General features: G+C 39.9%; 1 protein-coding gene across 7 annotated transcripts in view; it reads left to right on the top strand.

Annotated features, from left to right (window-relative positions):
- The window catches only part of BCAS3 (BCAS3 microtubule associated cell migration factor), an 818,800-nt gene that overhangs the window by 259,997 nt on the left and 540,196 nt on the right, over positions 1 to 18,607 (top strand). The window lies entirely within an intron of this gene.

The raw sequence follows: 18,607 nt of genomic DNA on the forward strand, positions 1-18,607 counted from the left end.
TTGAATAGTTAAAGCGCAACTCTTATGTGTTTTTTCACAAATAAATAGCTCTTTGGATGTAGAACAACTTTGCCTATTATCTTGATTACATATGTGCAGCAGTTTCTTTGCTACCCTCCTCAGTTTAAGCTGACTCTGCATTCGCAGTGTCTCCTGCCTGTGCTGCTGATTTTCTACTAAGAGTTGTTTAGAGATATGGTTTCATAGAGGGGAAGGGGAGTGTAGTGTATTCTCTTACACAGAATAGTGAGTTAAAAGATCTCTCCTCTTCTGTATCAGTCCCTCCATCTCAGTCTGTGATTATGCAGAACTTTCTCTGTCTCTCTCTGTATCACATGCTGTGTCAAACACTCCTCTGTAGCCCCCTACCCACTTTCTGCTCTCCCAGCACAGTTTTGCACATCAGAGAACCTATTAACCCTTATTTACTATACACATCATGTAACTGTTTCACTATTAGTTTCTACTACTGATGACAAGCTTCATGCTGTTAAATGTGATGACCACTTTATTGTCCTGTATGTACACCATGCAGTGTTCAGTGGATTTACTTGATTACTTAATTAGAATACAAGGCATCATTGGAACTGTAGGCAGCCTTTAATTAAATACATGAAGAGGTTATTCTCCATCCACTTTACTGCTGCGGAGACAAATTTTTGACAAGTAGTTTTAGAACAGAAAATGCCTTAGCTCTGGAAAGAAAATGGCAAGCATTGTAATTTGGGCATCACTCTGTTTGCTTTGAAACGAAGAAACATTGGAGTTAATAATAATAATAATTATCTTTATATAGCGCTATCATATTCTGTAGCACTTTACAAATCATTGGGGACATATACAAATAAAATAAGACGTTATAGAGTACAAACAGTCATATGGAACAATAGGGGTGAGTACCCTGCTTGCAAGAGCTTACAGTCTATGAGGGTGAAGGGGGACACAAGAGCTTTAACAGTATAATGGTCCAGCCATTCTTTATAAGGGAACAGAATAAAATAATTTCATAAATAAAGATGCTGCTCGAACCAGCCATCAGGCACCATGATATATACAAAATTCAAGATCACTGGGACTACAAAGAAGCAGTCTGCTGTTTGCCATACAACAGACGGGAGGAGTTAACAGGGTAGGTTAGTAAAGAGAGAGTTGAAATTTCATGCAGTTTGCGAATGTTATAGGCTTGCCTAAAGAAAGGAGTCTTAAAAGCACATATGAACCTTTGGAGGCCGGGTTTTAATCTGATAGTCCAGGTTAGAGCATTCCAGAGAATTGGTACAGCTCTGGAGACATGAATGAGAGGTTCGAATTAAGGTAGAGAATAAGTTAATAAAATCTCAAGAATAAGCTTTAGACTCCCAAAATAAATTATCTATACACTGTATCTCATCCCATAAAAAATAAGCCTCATATGTTTGTATTACCAAAAAAAATAAAAAATTTATAAGTCGTACAATGTGACAATACAAATCTGCTGTGAATGGCGCCTCCATTCATTCTATACTCGGCCGTGCGCCCGTACAGCAGTTTACCACCACATATGGGGTATCGCTACACTCGGGAGGAATTGGGCATCAAGCGTTGCAGTGCGTTTCATCATTTAATTTATTCTGAAAATGTCAGTTTTGGCCTAAATTAATGTATTTTCCCAAAAAATTCAATAGTTTCTAAATCGCAGGTCCATATTTTTTAACCCATGTGAAACACTTAAAGTGTTAATAGACTTAATAGAAGTTGTTTTACATACGTTGAGGGGTGAAGTTTCTATAGTGAGGTAATTTATGGGGTTTTACTATTATTTAGGCCTCTCAAAGTCACTTGAAAGCTGAGTTGTCCCTCAAAATGTGAGTTTTGGCAATTTTCATGAAAATAAGAAAAATCGCACCTAAAGTTCTGCACCTCATAACATCCTAGAAAAATTACCGGAAGCATAAATTATCATCCCAACATAAAGCAGATATTCTGTAAATGTTAATTATCAAACTTTTTGGGTAGTTTTACATCTTGTCTGGAAACCAGAACATTTCAAACTTGGAAAATGAAGAATTTTTACAAACTTTTGCCAAATTTTCACTTTTTTTCAGAACGAATCGCAAAACTTCTCACTTAAATTTTATAACTAACATGAAGTACAATGTGTCACGAGAAAACATTCTCAAAATCTCCCGGATATGTTAAAGCGTTCCGAAGTTATAACCAATTATCGTGAGACTTGTCAGATTTGAAAAATCGAGTCTGGTCATTGAGCTGAAAACTAGTGTCGGTGATAAGGGGTTAAAAAAATAAAACAGCAAGCACCGAACTACTAGAAAACGTACTTAACGTTATAGTAGTCACTTTGGTATTTATTATTATAATGTATTACAGTATAATGATGTAACTACTGTAGAAAGTAGAAAGACTTTTTAAAATAAAAACAGATTAAACATGAATATGTAAATCTGTAGTTTTCACAGCTCACTGTACAGTAAGGTAGTGAAATAGTTGAAAGCCGTTAAAAAATGGAGTTTCGGGGGGCGCATGCAATAAGATGCTCGCAGTGGAGCTCCTGTCTCTGATCCTGAAAGTATCCGATGGCCCTAAATAATGAGTGGGACTCACCCCAAATTGTGGTGAAACTCGCCCAGTGATCTGCTGCTGCAATCTACAATTTCACGAGGTAGTAGAGGGAAATAACAGTGTCTGGAGCAGTTTGGAAGACAAGAGAGAAATGCTGCCAGGAGAGGTGCTAATAGAAGCTTGTACCCGGCTTCAAGATCTAAAGAGGCGTCGGATCCCCTGTCAGAGGCTGCCATGTCGGAAGACCCAGATATGGAGGTATAACCTAATAGAAAGTCCCCGCAGGCTGCTGCTATAGGAGATGTGTTGAAAGCTGTCTCCAAGTGTAAATTAACTATCACATCGCTGGTACAGCAGGTGGGAGGTATGACAGCGGAGTTATCAATAATACGCAACTTTTTTGAAGAACCATCTTCTGCTCAACAGTGGTTGGATCAACATGAGGGGCAGCTTCGTGCATCTGCGGAAGCAGACTGAGCAAATTCCCTGTGGACCAATGCCTATTCTAGCATATTTTCTGCCTGAGGCGAAAATTAAAATGCTGCCCCCCCCCCCCCTCCTGTTCCATTGGCCGCTCCCTGTTCAGTAAATCCTGAAAACTTTACTAACAAGTAAAATCCCCACAGGCAGGAACACTGACACTGTATGACTGACTACAGGTTCTAGTACCTTATAGATGACAATCTCTTCCATCAGGACTTTATTCTGGGTTCTCCAATCCATGACCTATCACTGAATTCACAGCCAAATGTCTTTAGCTCCGTGCCGCACATCGACACCTGGCGTCCCTAAAAATACCACTTACAGTATAAAGTCTCCAGGATAACAACATTGTGCTCCTAAATAATATATACCCATCACAACACAACTGACCTCACTCTCCTCCACATAGAAAACATCCCTTCATTTTATATATATATATATATTTATATATATTCTACTGCCATTATAGCATGCACAGAACACCAATCAATATACAACACATCTAATTTATTAATACAGACCCCTCAGCATTTCGTTTACATGATGAAAAGTAATCTATTGTACCCTATAACTAATATATCCCACCATGTTACATGTGATTTTATATACAGTGCTACCCTGACCATTGTAAATATATAGCACCCCCTAATGAATATATACTGTACATATATAATAATTTATTTATTTTTATAATGTCCTGCTCCCATATTTAAAGGACTTCTTATTCCCACCCCAATTAAATTATATACAGCTCCCATATAGTTCCTCCCAGTTTAATATCTTGTCCCCATATTTAGATCAGTTTGACTATATACAGCCTCCCATATAGCACGACCCCTGGTTTAATTACTAACATGCCCCATATATACGGTTGATTTCCCCACCCAAGTTTTATTATATTTCGAAGACCCCCAGTTTTATACAGGCACACATATATAAATATATACAGCCCCCAGAAAAATAAAGAATCTGTCCCCATATACAGCTCCACCCTGTATAATCAGAATCTGGCCCCATATAAATATATACAGCCCTCCCCTGTATAAACAGAACCTGGCCCCATATAAATATATACAGTCCCCCCTGTATAATCAGAATCTGGCCCCATATAAATATATACAGCCCTCCCCTGTATAAACAGAATCTGGCCCCATATAAATATATACAGCCCCCCCCCTGTATAATCAGAATCTGGCCCCATATAAATATATACAATATATACAGTCCCCCCCAGAAAAAAGGAATCGGGCCCCATATAAATATATACTGCCCCCCAGGTATAAAAAGAATCTGGCCCCATATATAAATATATACAGTCCCCCCTGTATAATCAGAATCTGACTAGGTTATAAAAGTATTTGCCCCTTATTAGCCAGATTCAATTAATAAGTTTACATGAAAAATAATCAAACTTTTACTTACCTCGAGGCAGGGTGCTTCCACTACGCACGGCTCTTCTGGCAGCTGCGGCTCCACATGTAAATCTCCCCTGTGTCTTAAAGAGACAGGTGCGATTTATTCATCAGGTGGGCGATTTGGGCGTCAACAGGCTCCCAAAACGTCCACATTACAGGGGCAAAATACTGCTCTTTAAAGGGCTCCGCATCTGCCGCCTGAGACGAGGTTTTCATCTCGCCTCATGGCAGATGTGGCCCTGCTGTGGACTTATTGCAGGCTTAGTCACAGTAATCTGTTACTGTTATAATTACTATGGACCGCAGCGTTTCTCTTATCCTGCTTTTCACGGCCACCGGCTGGTCTGGCAACCGAGAAAGGGAAGACTGATAGCGCGAAATGATATCAATACTCAAAAGAGTTGGATACATACATGGGCTATCTATATCATTATGTGTTACTGAAACATGCCCACAAGGTATTCTCTTGGAGTTTCCCCCGCAAGGTGCCTTTATAGAATGTGCGGGTATAGTTATTGGGGATGGTTAACACCAGGTCTGCACAAATGTTATGTTAATCCTTTTATTATTAGGGGTGGAGGGGATTCAACAGAAGTCACACAGATGTCCTATACCTATTATGGACTGATGAGCTATGGCTTCCTGTATACCAGTAAATTGCTGTAATGTCTGGGGCCTCGTGGACACTACCAAGAGGCTTGGAATATTTCAGTATCTTTTGAGACAGCGACCAGCAATATACTGTTTGCAGAAGACTCATATGGCATTGGATAGAATATCCCAGATGCAAAAAAGATGGATGGGGTTCGACTGTCTTGCTGTATTTTCCTCATAAACTAGAAGGGTCAGTATTTTAGTTCACAAAGATGTCCCATTTCAGATCTTTGATAAGGTAAAAGACAGTGAGGGAAGATTTATAGGTCTCCATTTTAAAATTGGGGCTAGAGTGATGATCCTTTTGTCAGTCTATATTCCCCCCGTACTCTAATGAGGTTATAAAGCCACTATTGGGGTTCATTGCTAAATACCCGGGATTGCCTTGTCTACTTGGGGGAGATCTTAACAACGTTCCTCACAGCGATTGGGATAGGTGGAGTATGAATCTAACACCAACACCGCAAGGGTTGACACCCTTTGGGCTTTTACTGGCAGAGATAGACCTGTTGGATGTGTGGTGGTTACAACACCCAGATGAGTGCCAATACTCCTGCTGCTCCTCCACCTACTCTTCATTGTCTCGGATAGACTTGGCACTGGGAAACTCAAGTATACTGCCCTGGGTGGGGGAAATAGAATATTTAGCTAGATCTATGTCTGATCATTCCCCTTTAGTCACCCCACTTATAATTTATGGTATTCCTAGGGAACAGAATAGAATATGGAGGCTTAATCCATTTTGGATGTTGTGTATCCATTGTGGATGTTGTATATCTGGACTTTTCAAAGGCATTTGACACCGTGCCACATAAAAGGTTGGTATATAAAATGAGACTGCTGGGAATAGGAGAAAATCTGTGTATTTGGGTAAGTAATTGGCTTAGTGATAGAAAACAGAGGGTGGTCATTAATGGCACATTCTCAGATTGGGTTGATGTTACCAGTGGAGTGCCACAGGGGTCAGTATTGGGGCCACTTCTTTTTAATATTTTTATTAATGACCTTGTAGTAGGTTTACACAGTCAAGTTTCAATATTTGCAGATGATACTAAGCTGTGTAAAGTAATAAATACTGAGGTCGATAGTTTAGCATTACAGAGGGATTTGTGGAAGCTTGAGGGATGGGCAGAGAAATGGTTGATGAGGTTTAATGTAGATAAATGTAAAGTTATGCACTTGGGCCATGGAAACAAAAAGTATAATTATGTTCTAAACGGTCAATTACTTAGTAAAACTGAAGCTGAAAAGGACTTGGGCGTATTGGTGGATGGTAAACTTAATTTTAGTGACCAGAGCCAGGCGGCTGCTGCTAAAGCAAATAAAATAATGGGATGTATCAAGAGAGGAATAGATTCTCATGATAAAGACATAGTTTTGCCCTTATACAAATCCCTGGTCAGACCACACATGGAATATTGTGTACAGTTTTGGGCACCAGTGTATAAAAAGGATATAGTAGAGCTGGAACGGGTGCAGAGGAGAGCAACCAAGATTATTAGGGGAATGGGGGGACTAGAATACGGGGAATGAGGGGAGACCTCATTACAATGTACAAATTCCTGAATGGACAGTACAAGGATCTCTCCAAAGATCTTTTTATACCTCGGCCTGTGACCAGGACAAGGGGGTATCCTCTACGCCTAGAGGAGAGGCGATTTTACCATCACCATAGACAAAGGTTCTTTACTGTAAGAGCAGTGAGACTGTGGAACTCTCTGCCGCAGGAGGTTGTTATGGCGGACTCTATGTACATGTTCAAGAGAGGCCTGGATGCCTTTCTGGAGAGAAAAAATATCACGGGTTATGGGGATAAAACATTTATTTAATTCTTAAAGGTTGGATTTGATGGACTTGCGTCTCCTTCCAGCCTTATATACTATGATACTATGAACACCTGCGGTTGCAAGTGGGGTAGAACGGCCAGTGGTGTGCTTTATAGAAGAGAATAGGGGCACTGCTCCCCCTTCCAGTGTATGGGAGTTAACGAAGGGGTTCATGAGAGGAGAAGCATATAAGCTTGTAAGCACTACTAAAAATAAGTCCAGGGAAATAGATGACGCGGTGCATTTGGAGATGTGCACTATTTTTTAGAGATCCCACCCCACGGACCGCATGCACAAAGCCCAAAACAACTCGAACTCACACTTGTTAGAGGTAGCGGATAGGAAGAGAGCCTTTGCTAAAAGACGCTATTTTGAAGAGGGGGAGAAGGTCGTACATCTGCTGTCAGTAATAACTAAGGCCCAACAGGGGACATCGCATATATCATTGTTAAAAGACAGAAATGGGCAACTGCGACATGATATAGGTGGCATATTGAATGTCATGGAGGAATTGTACTCCTCTCTTTATAAATTGCATGCAGATCCTTCAGAGGATGAGATACTAGGTTTCCTATCGACTTAGAATTACTGAAACTGTCAGAGACTGATAGTGTTGCACTTGATGCTCCACTGACCATAGAGGAGGAGATAGGGTCGATGGCCAAATTACAAGGCTCCAGGGGTAGACGGCCTGCCAGCAAAAATATACAAAAATAAAGTGAACTGCTAATCCCTGAGTTGTTACAGGTGTTTATTGACTCCATGGATAGAGGTACTTCCCCCCCACCCTATATTAGGGAGACTATTATAGTGGTCCTACCAAAGGAGGGTAAGGACCTTAAATTACCATTGTCGTACAGACCTATATCCCTTCTCCCTGCAAATGTGAAGATTCTTGTCAAGGCCCTCTCCAACCGGTTAGTAAAGCTCATAACTTCCATAATACAACCGGACCAAACAGGCTTCATGCCAGCAAGTCCACCTCCATCAACATCAGACGGCTTTTTCTGAGCTTACAGATTCTGACACTCGGCGCGGCCAAGGCATTCGACAGCATAGAATGGTGCTTCTTATGGCTAACAATGCAGACCATGGGCTTTGGTCAGGGTTTCATCTCGTGTGTCAAGGTATTATATTCCAGCCCTTTGGCCCGAGTGTGAGCCAATGGGGCATTATCGCAAATATTCAGGCTCTATCGTGGAACGTGGCAGGGATGCCTCCTGTCTCCACTACTATTTGTCATTGCTGTTGAACCCTTGGCCATGGCGGTTCGCGCTGCGCCTGATATAGAAGGCTTCAGATATGGCTCGATGCGTAGTAAAATTGTGCTATATGCGGATGATGCATTGCTGTTCCTGGGAGATATAGAGCCCTCCCAACGTGTGTTGTTGCAATTGCTGGAAAGATTTGGGAATTTGTCGGGCCTCACCATAAACTGGCGTGAGTGGACACATTGGAGGGGGCCTTGGAGTCAGATCTTCCTGACATACATTCAGGTTTCTACGCAGGTTAATGACTTTGAGGAGCTGAATCTCTCCCCTGCGGCACTTACCGGGGGGTCCGCTGCTCTGATCGCAGCCACGGGACTGCCAGTGCTGGGGCTGCACGATCCTCTTCCTGGAGCCGGGTCCTGCCCTCTGGCAGGACCAGGCTGTAACACACTGAGCATGCGCACTGTAAAAAACTGAGGCTGTAACACACTGTGCAGCCTTCTGGAATAGAGCAGGTCTAATGCGGGTAACCCAACTGCTGATCTAATATTAAAACTTTCTAACAGCTTCAAGAGGGCATACCTGTAGGGCACAAGGATTTTTTTAGATACCTCCAGTTAAAGCATGCCATTGAGAAAGAGTCCCAGTCTTTTCCTATGACGCCTCAAAGGGACACATTGGGGGTCATTAACTTTGGGGCCGAATCGCGTTTTCCCGACGTGTTACCCGAATATTTCCGATTTGCGCCGATTTCCCCTGAATTGCCCCAGGATTTTGGCGTACGCGATCGGATTGTGGCGCATCGGCGCGTGACGGAAATCGGGGGGGGGGGGCGAGGGCGACCGAAAACCCGACGGATTCGGATAAACCGACGCATTTAAAACAAAAAATCTGTTGCGGATCTTGCACTTACCTTCACTCAGCCTTGCACTTACCTTCAATAAATCCCGGCCAGTCCCGAATCCAGGGCAGAGAACGCGCCGCTGGATCGCGAATGGACCGGGTAAGTAAATCTGCCCCATTATTGTTAAACAAAGCCAAAAATGACCACACAGCTAAGCTTATATCTTTGCTTTACCAATTGCTGCTGTGCAAATTCCTTGATGGGAAGTAGTATGTTTCTGTATTTGTGTTATGGAAATACCTTAATAAAAAGGATCTGTTGTTTTTTTTTTATTGGAATTTCAAAGTAGTGCTGACCATTACATGGCCTGATGCAAACATTCTTTTTTTCTCCAACTAATTATAATAAGCTGCTCTGGAGAGCCCACCCTACTGCAGCCACAAGCATAGCAGAGCTGCAGATAGTTGTGGTGATGGTTTTACACTTGGCTTCAGAGCAAATAAAACATTCAAAATGAATGCATTTTTGTTTTACTTATTTCTTGCCCTTGGTAAACTTTATATTTAAGGTTTTGAAAGATATAATAAAGAATTAAGGTAATTAAGTAAAACTACATGTATAGATAAAGTATGGACTTGTAATAAATTGTGTCCTCTATAAAATGTCAATAGTTTGTTCTAGGATGATGAACTGTGCTTTTAGAGTTATTAGAAATGACTAATAAGTCAGAGTTCAAGATAATTGCGTGGTTGAGACAATGTGTAGCTGCCAAACCATTTTGGATCAATACTTAAATAATACTCCTATATTGTGAGATTCCTTTATTTTGGTTAAATGCTATGCTTAACTTCATTGCAATTCAGTTGACCTTTTGACTTCTTTGTGGTTTTCTAGATAGATTACATAATACTTGATCTTTAAGATAGACATGTTGTATGTTTATTGGGTTTTAGGGGGTTGCATTCTCAGTGTAAAAAGATAGCAAGGACAGAAAATCTATAACACGTAATTATTATTATTTATAACACGTAGCTTTCATTAATTACAAATGGCTGCAGATGTTTCCTTTCTGATCTGTACACTACCTTTATACAGTGAAGAATACAGCCATACAGTGAGGAACACTACTGCCACACAGTGAGGAACACTACTGCCACACAGTGAGGGACACTACTGCCATACAGTGAGGAACACTACCGCCATACAGTGAGGAACACTACTGCCACACAGTGAGGAACACTACTGCCACACAGTGAGGAACACTACTGCCACACAGTGAGGGACACTACTGCCACACAGTGAGGAACAGCACCCCCATGCAGTGAGGAACAGTACCGCCATACAGTGAGGAACGCTACCGCCACACGATGAGGGACACTACCAACACACAGTGAGGGACACTACGGCCACACAGTGAGGGACAATACGGCCACACAGTGAGGGACACTCCCCTCATACAGTGAGGCACACTACCGCCATACAGTGAGTGACACTACTGCCACACAGTGAGGAACACTACCTCCATACAGTGAAGAATACAACCATACAGTGAGGAACACTACCCCCATACACTGAGGGACACTACCCCTATACAGTGAGGGACACTACCCCCATACAGTGAGGAATACTACCGCCATATAGTGAAGGATACTACCGCAATACAGTGAGGAACAATACCACCATACAGTGAGGAACACTACCACCATACAGTGAGGAACATTACCTCCATACAGTGAAGTTGCAGAAAGAAATGGGTCAAAAGATAATGCTGACAACATCTGAAACAATGAATCAAGATTAGACAGATGGAAAGACAGATGTTATGTTGAAAAGGTAAACTTTATTTTAATGAAGTCAAACATAATCATAAAAACAATTAAAATTCCCAGAATTAGGGAAAAGACAATTGAACCCCCAGTGTTCAGCCCCAGTACAGAGTACATAAATAGTGTGACAAAAAATAGTACATAAATATTAGCGTAAATATAAAGTGCTTAATAGGAGTAATATAGGTCACATTACCAAATAACGGATGCCGGGCTGGAGAGACCGAGGGGTCACAGGTGCCCCACGCGTATCGCCCGTCAAGCGGGCTTCCTCAGGGGATAATGGGTGAAAGTAGCCCACCTCTTTAAATACGTTTCAGTTCTGTCGGAGCACGGACGCCGATTGGGGAACGCCCACTTCCGGTTATGGAACCGGAAGTGAGGTCAGTGGAACGCACTGAGCGCTGCATGGAACGCACGATGCGTTCCAAATGATCATATGTGCGTGTCACATATGACAAAGTACAGTTCGCCTGGTTAGAGTAAAAGGGAATCAGAGTATAAGAAGTAGCGTGCCGCCATCCTGATAGAAGCACCAGCGTATATACATATGATTCATATGATTCATATAGCAAATGGTGTAAACGCTTGTTTCAAATATTTCATGAGGTAATTCATCAATGTGTACAAATAGGTCATACAGGGGGCTAAAGTGCAGTCATAAAAGATGAAACATCCAAAAATCAATAATAATCATAAAAATATATAAAAAAAAAATTTTTGTGCAAAAGTGCAAATATCGGACACTGACAGTGTCACTTACAAAATAGTGAGAACAAAATACAGCGAATCCCACAATTGTACACAATTGACCAGCAAGGGTTGCCTAGAAACTTATCGTATCAATATCAAACAGAAATCCGGCGTAAAAAGGTATGGTAAGGACTATATTTCGATATATGGCGGGGGCGCCGCCATATTTATTCAGATCGCCGCGCCCCCGAATGTCATCGGGGGGCGGCGATTGGTTGCCATGGTAGCCTCGGGTCTTCGTTTGACCCGAGGCTTAATGGCTTCTGCAGATTCGTTACAATGAGCCAGTGCAGGAACGATCTGACTATCTAGGGTTAATGTACCCTAGATGGTCTAAGAATTAGTGAAAAAAAAACGTTTAAAAAAAGTTAAAAAAATAAAAAAAATTAATAAAATATTAAAAATTCAAATCACCCCCCTTTCGCTAGAACTGATATAAAACATAATAAACAGTAAAAATCACAGACACATTAGGTATCGCCGCGTCCCATAATGCCCAATCTATCAAAATATAAAAACGGTTACGGCCGACGGTGACCTCCGAGACGGGAAATGGCGCCCAAATGTCCGAAATGCGACTTTTACACCTTTTTACATCACATAAAAAATGGAATAAAAAATGATCATAATGTCGCACAGACCTCAAAATGGTAGCAATGCAAACGTCAGCTCATTTCGCAAAAAATGACACCTCACACAGCTCTGTGCGCCAAAGTATGAAAAAGTTATTAGCTTCAGAAATGGCAAAAAAAAAATTTTTCTTTTTTGTACACATTCGTTTAATTTTTGAAAATGTATTAAAACACAATAAAACCTGTACAAATTTGGTATCACCGCGATCGCACCGAACCAAAGAATAAAACTGAGGTGTTATTTGGAGCGCATAGTCAAAGTCGTAAAAACTGAGCCCACAAGAACAATTTTAGTTTAAGAGTGCGTTCACAAACTGCTCTATTTAATGGTGATCCAAACTAGGATCTCCAGTACTGCCAGAAATATAATTTTATGGTACCAAATCAATGTACACTGGTTCATTTACAACCGCATAGTCACATATTTGTTCTGTGCTGATTATGGATTTCATTGTATAATCGCATATATTCTATTTCAGACGTACGATTGTTGTAATTACACATCAGCACTTGATGTTTACGGTATAGATACTTTATCTATCATGATATCGGCTTGTATGTCTATGAATAAATACTTTATTTATCATGACATTGGTTTATACACTTAGTCTAACGCTGAACGATATATGTGACACAGTGTTACATTCATTATTTCTTGGTCTGTGACATGGCATACTTACTTGGTGGGTGTGTGGTTACCTGACGGGGTAGGGCATAGCGGGCTGAGCGCGCCGACTGGCTTAAAACAGCCGGAGATGCGCAGTAAACTCCAGCACACGCCAGCCGCACATCCGGTTTTCACTAAGCTGGGCTGTTTTACAAATGGGGCCACTGCTTTTATTTCATAATGATAGCTAATAGCTTTTTTTATTCTATGATCGTATGACGATTTTTTTTGTCCCTGATGAATCTGCACCATAGTGAAGGAAACACATTCAGAGTTTTTGTCATCTTTAATAGCTAGGTTAAGTCACTGTACAAAGACAGCTGTGGAAAGTTCTTGTAAGGACGGGAGTCTGGGCATTGATAAGGGAATAAATAGCATGTAACGGTTATACAGCTTTATCCATACGGCAGGGGGGAGCCAGCATCCACTGACCTCCTGGATTTGTAAGAATGTTCTTTTTTATCCCTTATATAGTATTTGGCATCCTATGGATTGACATTTATTGATGCTGTGATTTTGTTTTGCGCCCTTATTAATACTATCTAATGGTCAAAGCAGAATTGGCATTAGACTGTATTTAGAGTACTGGACCCAATCTTTATCTTAAATATGTGGGGTCTGTACATTGTTTCTATTCACTAGACCTAATTTGCATACAATTATGCTAAGACTCCATACACTCTAATATAATCGGATGATAATGTATGTATTGTCTGTGATCTCCCTGTTTATACACTAAGATAGGTAGTAACTGTCTACATGAGTAACCACATTTCAATTTGCTGGCTTTGAGATATATTACTGTTTTATCTCATTAAGACATTTTTGTCTGTTGTTTACATTGTTATCATTGTATCATATGCAGTAGCATGTGCTATTCTATGAGTTATTGTTGCATGCATTTGGGATTTTTAAGATTTTTGTAATTAAAGGTTATATTTTAGATATTCACTGTGCTTCAATATAATAATCTTCAAATTCATCTAAATATTGGGAAATGTTGAACAATAGTAGGTTAGCAAATGTCATTCATAATTTATCTCCTTTTTGAAATTATGGATCAATTTCATGTTTTGAATATTTTTTTACATCAGTTGTGTGCCTTTCACATTAAGAATTAATGCAATGTATTTTCTATTAAGAGAAGAAGCGATTATCCAAATTTCATACTGTACATACATTTATTTCATTCATTTTGTAGTTAGTATAGAATATGTATTTCCTCCACATTTAATTTGGTAATCTTTTATCATCTATTTGTTTAACCTTCTACCCTTTAAAGTGACATTCAGGTTGTCTGACAAATGTTTTGAGCAAAGGTTACTGATTTGCAAACCGACCATAAATCCAATTTGTCTGGAGAATTGGTCGCTAGGGAGACACTATGGCAAATTTCATTTATCTAAAAAAAGATGCAGATGCAATTTTGTGCATGCAAAATATTTGTTTATGTGTTTACAAATTGTTTATGGGATCATGTGAAATTGATTTTCCTCACCTTTTTTCTTCCTTTTCATGTCATGTTTCTTGTTCTTCGGTAAATATGTATATCTTTGGAAAGAAGCATCAGTTTTTTGTCAGTTCATTGGAAGTTGTATGTTTGTGAATTTTAGACAAGATAACTATAATATGTGTTAAGATGTAAGGAATGTGGGATCGATGGATGTAATCAACTATGCTTTAATGTGATATTGCTAATGAAAGAGAGATACTTTCTGGATCAAGTTGATGATGCCTGGGACTTTAATAAGGTTTCCGCTTAACAAAATAATCTGGAGAATGCTAGTCTAATTATTTGAGCAGAAAGCTGTTCTGTGGTCACTGACTTAGCGAGAAAGCTTTCATCTTATAACAATTTTCCTGTTGAGAGTGCACATAGGGTAAATCCAATAGATATGCTCGACATTAAATCATCTGTGGTGTAAGACATATAAATGCTTTATTACCTTGCATATTACAACTTTACCCAAAAAGGTTTCAGAACCTGCAAAGTGCTTACAAATTTGTCTGTGTTACTAACATGCTTTTAATGCAGTCCATAGTAGCACAGTTAGGCTCAGTGTGAGGCAGACAAACATCTAACCTACAAGAAAAGGATTAGCTTTCTAAACTGCTCCCAAGATATTAAACCAGTTCCGCAGCCGCATAAAGTTGGCGCCTGTAATTACCAGAGGAATGCTATTATTGGTAAATGAAGTATTCCTGCTATCGTGTTTAAATAATTTTATGATAGATGTGTTTGCCCTTTGCATATGATAGAAGAATGCATTCATGGTTTGGTGACTAATTAAATTATATAGCTTTTTTTTGTCACATGGGGATTTTCTGCCTAGAATACACTTGCCTTGTTTCATTTCCTACACCATCTTTGTAAAATCATAATCATATTTTTAACAATATATTCTTGGGAGAGAATTCCTTTGTACACAGTGCTCAGGCATATTGTTACAAACAGATAGAGATACAGGTACGGTTACATATACAGATACAGTTACATACATGTTACATGGGCCTTTTTTTGCTTAAAGTTCCTAGTTACATACATGCATACAGTATAGACATATACAATTGTAAGACAATACCCGTTGTAACTTATATCTTATTTTACAGTGTTCTAAGGTAACTATGAGACCAGCATTACCTGGAGAGACACTGTCCATTGCTCCTGGGGCAATGTGATCCTGGCTCATTAAGCTGCCTGGCTGACAACCCTGTGCTGCTGGATACAGTATATGCCCTCACATCCAGTGCTGATTGGCTGAGGCATGAAGTGTTACTTAATTGCTACACTGTTGCAATTACTGTTTCTGGGGGGATTTGGTGGGTTAGGACTTACATTTTGATGTTAGGATCAGGTGCTGTGTGCAGCCAGGTTTTGGCGCTCTAGTGCACCAGAAAGCTTGCCCTCCAGCCTGGGGTCTGGGTCGTCAATCTGGCCTGTGCTGGTGCTATTGATTGTCTGGCATATTCACGGTTGCTGGCTCTCCCAGTAAGGTGCTTGTACCTGTGAAATTGGTAGTTCAGTGCCCCATATTAACTGCTGTTCTTATTAACCTAATAAGCATTGATGTAAATTCTGAGTGTTTAACATCCTGCCTGACTCGAATGATGTGATTAAGCAGCAGGGTCCTGCAGGAACTGGTCGGATAGGAGGGGAATTAAGGGGAAAAGGGGGGAAAGTGCCGGAGCACAGCATACAGCAGCCACCTATCGCAGCACCATCATTTTGCTTTGTGTTAAATGTAACTTATAAACCAGCTAATGTAATATTTTTTTAGTAAAATGTTAGTATGATAAGCTATTTAAGTGGCGCCTTCAATTTTTTGTTTTTTTATCTTGCAATGAGAACAGTTGAAATGTTGAAAAATTAATAGATAGATGGACATTGGCAGTAAACATTAAGAATTGTGTTCACAGTTGAGAAGAAGCACAATATTTCTTTTGAACAACAAATAACCAGAAGCTTCAGTATACAGAGTAAAGAGATGCTAGCACTATTTCTTGATAAAATGGGTCACTGGTCACTTACTTTTCAGATCTTTTTGATCTTGTTATATAAACAAACACACACAAGTGAGCCTGAACCCAATATTATCTGGACAGAGAACAAATACGGGATGATGACAGCACTTTAGAGCTCATGCTCAAAGTTTCTGTTATCTCACATCTACTTCTGACTTTTGCTTGTTTTGCACCAAAAAACTGTGGCTATAACTGACCCCTGGAAGCATTTGCAAATATCAAATAAGATAAAATAGACACTGCCATGTGCTGCTGACAAGTAGAGGTAAAACATTAAAGTGAGGCTTATCACATACGACCTGAGTAAACTAGCAAGTTCATATTTACCAAGTCACAGAGATATCAGACTTTTCAGCACGTAGAGATCCAGGCACATGCCACATTTGCAGAATGTAACTGATTTTATCAATTGTCAAATAACAGATTCCAGCTGTAGTTTAAAGGGAAATATCCGCATTTATATGCATCGGTTTTCACAGCCCAAGATATTAAAATCATTTTCACTAGTTTATAATGACCATTATATAGTAACAACACCACTTGAAAAATGTAACATAATTACCAAAGTATTTTATAGTGCTGGATTAATGTTTGCACACATCCTAATTGGTCACAACCTCTCCGGAAACCTGTTTAATATGTGTCCTTCTGTCAGTTTCTATGCTTGTGAAAGTTGATAGCAAAAATTAAGAATGGGGCTATTAAGTATATAGGTTGATTTACAGTAGTGACAATGAATCATGAGTACACATGGAAACTGAGAAGGGCAATCAACCAGGAGGTTATGAAAGAAACTGGACTGAGACCTGGCAAAGTTTATTAGCTGAAGGAACACATGGAGGACAATAAAGAAAGACCCACACAAATATTTACAAATCTATGAATGATAGAAAACATTTTCAATCTATGGTGGGTGAAAATCATTGTTTTAAAAAATGTCAGTTGTAGATTTGTGTCAAGGAAATAAATTGTAGGGAAAACCAAAATTTAGTCTGCTGAAGATTCAGAGTGTCAGTGCTGGATGTGAGGGATATCTCCAATATAATCCATAAAGTATTATTGAAAGTTTTCAAACTGTATTTATTATGGGCTATGTTTCTGTCCCTACTGTATTAAAAAGTCATAAACACGCTGTTTTGCGACTTTTTACCTAGCCAAAAAAACAGATTGCTTTCGATATATCCAGAGTCAACTTGTTGTTATTATTATTATTATTGTTTATGTATAGAGCACCATTTAGTCCACAACTACAAAGTTTGGGAGACAATTAGATTAGACCTACTCAGACATAGAATATTACAAGGTGCTCTCTTGTAAGACACATTGGGTCACATTTACTTACCCGGTCCAGTCGCAATCCTGCGGCGCATTGTCCGATGAGGATTCGGGTCCGCCGGGATTCACGAAGGTCGTGTGCCCGATATCCAGCAGGTGTCGCTGCTGCGCCGAGGTCCGCCGGAGTTCACCTTCTTCTTCCCGGTGCATGTGAGTGCGTGTCTTGCGACACAAATCGTTTTTTTAAATTCCGCAGGTTTTCTGAATCCCTCGGGTTTCTGTCACGTGAAAGCCGGCACCGATGCCCCACAATCGGATCGCGTGCTCCACAAACCCGGGGCAATTAGGTGCAAAATGGAAATATTTGGGAAACCCGATGAAAGTGCGGCGTTTGGACCCTTAGTAAATGAGCCCCATTGTTGTCGTCTGAAGTTAAGAAGGCTGATGGCCTGAGTTTATGACTCTCTTAACATCCCTCAACATTTGATTGTACTTCTATAGTCTGGTCCTTATATTTCTTTTCATAGTTTATATTTTTGTGCAAACTGCTGGACTTCACTCTTTATTCGTTTTTGATCTCTGACAGCCCCTCTCTTTTTTGTTCTAACCATGATTGGATTTAGGACCCAGGAGTGAGGGTATCACATCATGTTTGTGGTTCTGTGTGCAGTTAAAGCAGAAGTAGGGAATTAGATCTGTATCTGCAGCTCACATTTCCAACTATGTCTATAACTGCTTGTATTTCTAGTGTGATGCACACTCCTCTCCAAATTCATCTCAAACAAAATATGATTCTTATTGCTCATGGGCACTGCATATGACTTTGGGGATCATTTTTATAGGTAAATTACAAAATTCACACATTTTTATTATATATCACAAGAGCTTTATAAGTTGCATTTTTTCATATAAAATTCTTTTCATATTTGATCTGTTTGTA

This window comes from Engystomops pustulosus, chromosome 2 (assembly GCF_040894005.1).
Source record: "Engystomops pustulosus chromosome 2, aEngPut4.maternal, whole genome shotgun sequence".
Classification (NCBI taxonomy): domain Eukaryota; kingdom Metazoa; phylum Chordata; class Amphibia; order Anura; family Leptodactylidae; genus Engystomops; species Engystomops pustulosus.